Raw genomic sequence first — 4966 nt, 5'->3', positions numbered from 1 at the left:
GTAACTTGGCCATTGGCACATTAAGAGTATTTGGAGTGAGTATTTATTTGGTCTGAGTATTGGGAGTGAGTATTTGAAGTGAGTATTTGAAGTGAGTATTTGAAGTGAGTATTTGAAGTGAGTATTTGAAGTGAGTATTTGAGAGAGTATTTGGAGAGAGTATTTGGAGAGAGTATTTGGAGAGAGTATTTGGAGTGAGTATTTATTTGTTCTGAGTATTGGGAGTGAATATTTGTAGTGAGTATTTGGAGTGAGTATATATTTGGGTTGAGTATTTGTAGTGAGCACTTGGAGTATTTGGAGTGAGTATTTATTTGGTCTGAGTATTTGAAGCGAGTATTTGAAGCGAGTATTTGGAGTTTGTATTTGGTCTGAGTATTTGGTCTGAGTATTTGGTCTGAGTATTTGGTCTGAGTATTTGGTCTGAGTATTTGGCCTGAGTATTTGGTCTGAGTATTTGGCCTGAGTATTTGGCCTGAGTATTTGGTCTGAGTATTTGGTCTGAGTATTTGGTCTGAGTATTTGGAGTTCGTATTTGGTCTGAGTATTTGAAATGAGTACTTGAAATGAGTATTTGAAATGAGTATTTGAAATGAGTATTTGGAGTGAGTATTTATTTGGTCTGAGTATTTGGTCTGAGTATTTGTAGCGAGTATTTGTAGCGAGTATTTGAAGTGAGTATTTGTAGCGAGCATTTGAAGTGAGTATTTGGTCTGAGTATTTGGAGGAAGTATTTGTAGTGTGTATTTGGTCTGAGTATTTGAAGTGAGCATTTGAAGCGTATTTGTCTGAGTATTTGGTCTGAGTATTTGGTCTGAGTATTTGGTCTGAGTATTTGTAGTGAGTATTTGAAGTGAGTATTTGAAGTGAGTATTTGAAGTGAGTATTTGGAGTGAGTATTTGTAGTGAGTATTTGTAGTGAGTATTTGTCTCCTCGTTGTAAAGAGCCTATTAACCGTCTCGTCCTGATTGTGGGGGACAAATAAAGCCCCATCTTATCTTTATCTTATCTTCTATTGCGGTGCAACATCTCCATGGAGACCAGCTGCCTTTTCGTCTGCGGTCTGGTCCTGGGTCTGGTCTGGTCTGGGTCTGGTCTGGTCCTGGGTCTGGTCTGGTCCTGGGTCTGGTCTGGTCCTGGGTCTGGGTCTGGTCTGGTCTGGGTCTGGTCTGGTCCTTGGTCTGGTCTGGTCCTGGGCCTGTTCAGTCTCTAAACGATAAGTGCAGATTAAAGCGTGTGTGTTTAGTTTTCGTGTTGTTTTTACGGCGCCGTTTTTTTTTTTTTTTTTTTTTTTTTTTAAGGAGCAGCCCGATGAATGAAGCCTGTTACGTAACATTTTGTAACGACAGGAGCTCATTACACGGTGAAGCGCTGTACTGATGACACAGGTACGGGACTTTATGTAATCCTCTGAGTCACAAACGGCCCCGCGCCGCCTGCAGCTGAGCACACGCACGACCGAGACTACGAAAAAAATACCAAAAATACCAAAAATACTTCATACTCCATTCCATAAGTACTTTTGTCACGTTAATTACCCTGTTTACTGACGAGGTAAGAAGGAAACTGAGGCTTCAAACAGGACTGAACCAGGACTAAACAAGGACTGAACCAGGACTGAACAAGGTCTAAACAAGGACTGAACCAGGACTAAACCAGGTCTAAACTAGGACTAAACCAGGTCTAAACCAGGTCTAAACAAGGACTGAACAAGGACTAAAACAGGACTAAACCAGGTCTAAACCAGGTCTAAACCAGGACTAAACAAGGACTGAACAAGGACTAAACCAGGACTGAACCAGGACTAAACCAGGTCTAAACAAGGACTGAACAAGGACTAAAACAGGACTAAACCAGGTCTAAACTAGGACTAAACCAGGTCTAAACCAGGACTAAACAAGGACTAAACCAGGACTGAACCAGGACTAAAACAGGTCTAAACCAGGACTAAACCAGGACTGAACAAGGACTAAACAAGGACTAAACCAGGTCTAAACCAGGACTGAACAAGGACCAAACAAGGACTAAACCAGGTCTAAACCAGGACTGAACCAGGACTGAACCAGGACTGAACCAGGACTAAACCAGGACTAAACCAGGACTAAACCAGGACTGAACAAGGATTAAACAAGGACTAAACCAGGTCTAAACCAGGACTAAACCAGGACTAAACCAGGACTAAACAGGACTAAACCAGGACTAAACCAGGTCTAAACCAGGTCTAAACCAGGTCTAAACCAGGACTAACCTGGACTGAACCTGGACTGAACCGGACTGAACCAGGATTAAAACAGGACTAAACCAGGACTAAACCAGGACTAAACTAGGACTAAACTAGGACTAAACCAGGACTAAACCAGGACTAAACTAAACCAGGACTGAAACAGGACTAAACCAGGACTAAAACAGGACTAAAACAGGACTAAAACAGGACTAAAGCAGGACTAAAGTAGGACTAAACCAGGTCTAAACTAGGACTAAACCAGGACTAAACCAGGACTAAACAGGACTAAAACAGGACTAAAACAGGACTAAAACAGGACTAACCTTACCCTCATTTAGTCCTGGTTCAGTCCTGGACACATCTGCAGCAAAATCGGTTCTATAATTTGCACTTATAGATTTATTATTTTATGAAGGTATTTTAAAAAAATGAAATGTTGATTTGAAATAAGACGAATGAAGAATTGTATGTTACACAAAAACATATTTAAATTTGATCAAAATTTTGGTCAAAATTATTTGCTTTGAATCGGCACAAAGGTTTTCCTCAGTTTTGGTTTCTCTGCTCATGATGGTGTGAATATTTGGAGGAAGTATTTGGAGTAAGTGTTTTGAGTGAATATTTGGAGTGAGTTTTTGGTGAGAGTATTTGGTAAAAGGTTTTGGTGAGAGTTTCGAGTATTTGGGGTGAGAGAGTATTTGATGAGAGTATTTAGTGAGAGTATTTGGCGTGTTTGAGTATTTGGAGGAAGTATTTGGCGTGAGTATTTGGAGGAAGTATTTGGAGAAAGTATTTGGAGAAAGTATTTGGAGTGAGTAGTTGTAGTGAGTAGTTGTAGTGAGTATTTGGAGTGAGTATTTGTAGGAAGTATTTGGAGTTAGTGTTTTGAGTGAATAGTTGGTGAGAGTATTTGGTGTGTTTGAGTATTTGGAGTTAGTATTTAGAAAAAAGTATTTGGAGTGAGTATTTGGTGAGAGTTTGTGGAGTGAGTATTTGGAGTGATTATTTAGAGTGAATATTTGGAGGAAGTATTTGGAGTGAGTATTTGAAGTTTGTATTTTGTGTTTGGAGGGAGTATTTTTGGTAGTGATTATTTGGAGTGAGTATTTGGGGGAACTATTTGGAGTATGTATTTTGGAGTAAGTATTTGGAGTGAGTATTTGGAGTGAGTAGAGTGAGTGAGTATTTGGAGGAAATATTTGGAATGAGTAAGTATTTGGAGCATTTGAAGAAAGTATTTGGAGTGATTATTTGGGGGAAATATTTGGAGTATGTATTTTGGAGTGAGTAGTTGTAGTGAGTATTTGGAGTGAGTATTTGTAGGAAGTATTTGGAGTTAGTGTTTTGAGTGAATAGTTGGTGAGAGTATTTGGTGTGTTTGAGTATTTGGAGTTAGTATTTAGAAAAAAGTATTTGGAGTGAGTATTTGGTGAGAGTTTGTGGAGTGAGTATTTGGAGTGATTATTTAGAGTGAATATTTGGAGGAAGTATTTGGAGTGAGTATTTGAAGTTTGTATTTAGAGTGAGTATTTGGAGGAGAGTATTTTGGTAGTGATTATTTGGAGTGATTATTTGGGGGAAATATTTGGAATATGTATTTTGGAGTGAGTATTTAGGGGAAATATTTGGAGTGAGTATTTGGGGGAAATATTTGGAGTGAGTATTTGGATCATTTGAAGGAAATATTTGGAGTGAGTATTTAGGGGAAATATTTGGAGTGAGTATTTGGATCATTTGAAGGAAATATTTGGAGTGAGTATTTGGATCATTTGAAGGAAATATTTGGAGTGAGTATTTGGGGGAAATATTTGGAGTGAGTATTAATTTGCAGTGATTATTAGAAGTGAGTATTTGGATGAAGTATTTGGCGTGAGCATTTTTGGTCGTAATTGTTTGGAGTGAGTGAGTATTTGGAGTATTTGGAATGATTATTTGGATTTACTATTTGGTAGTAGTTGTAGTATTTATTTGTAGTGAGTATTTGTAGTATTTGTATTTCTTGAGAGTTCCACACACACGTCCAGCACTGCTCCACACGTTTGACAGAGTGAGACAGAGTGCAGTGTGTGTGTGTGTGTGTGTGTGTGTGTGTGTGTGTGTGTGTGTGTGTGTGTGTGTGTGTGTGTGTGTGTGTGTGTGTGTGTCTGTGTGTGTGTGTGTGTGTTTGACACCTGCTGCACAGAACTTCTTCTCAGCAGCTGTCGAGTCTCACCCTATCAATGCTCCTCTGTCACTGTACACAGCTGCTACACACACACACACACACACACACACACACACACACACACACACACACACACACACACACACGACGCTGCGAAATACTCCAGAAGAACTACACACAACACAAAGTATTAATAAAACATGAACTAACACTTACTCCATCATGAACAAATGCTTTACTAAGTCTGACACGGTGATTCTCGCTCAGATCCTCCACAGTTTTGTAGAAATGGTTGAACTGCGCATTTTATCAGAAAGGTTCAGTCCTGATTTAGTCCTAATTTGGTCCTTGTTCAGTCCTGGTTCAGCTCTGTTTTAGTCCTGGGTTAGACCTGGTTTAGACCTGGTTTAGACCTGGTTTAGACCTGGGTTAGACCTTGTTTAGACCTGGTTTAATCCTGGTTTAGTCCTAGATTAGACCTGATTTAGTCCTGATTTAGTCCTGGTTTAGTCCTTGTTTAGACCTGATTTAGTCTTGGTTTAGACCTTGGTTTAGACCTGGGTTAGACTTGGGTTAG

The sequence above is a fragment of the Boleophthalmus pectinirostris genome, unplaced genomic scaffold (genome assembly GCF_026225935.1).
Source record: "Boleophthalmus pectinirostris isolate CB_2022bp ecotype Guang Dong unplaced genomic scaffold, ASM2622593v1 HiC_scaffold_7, whole genome shotgun sequence".
Classification (NCBI taxonomy): Eukaryota; Metazoa; Chordata; class Actinopteri; order Gobiiformes; family Gobiidae; genus Boleophthalmus; species Boleophthalmus pectinirostris.
The sequence above is the reverse complement of the archived record's forward strand: the minus strand, read 5'-3'. Positions refer to the sequence as shown.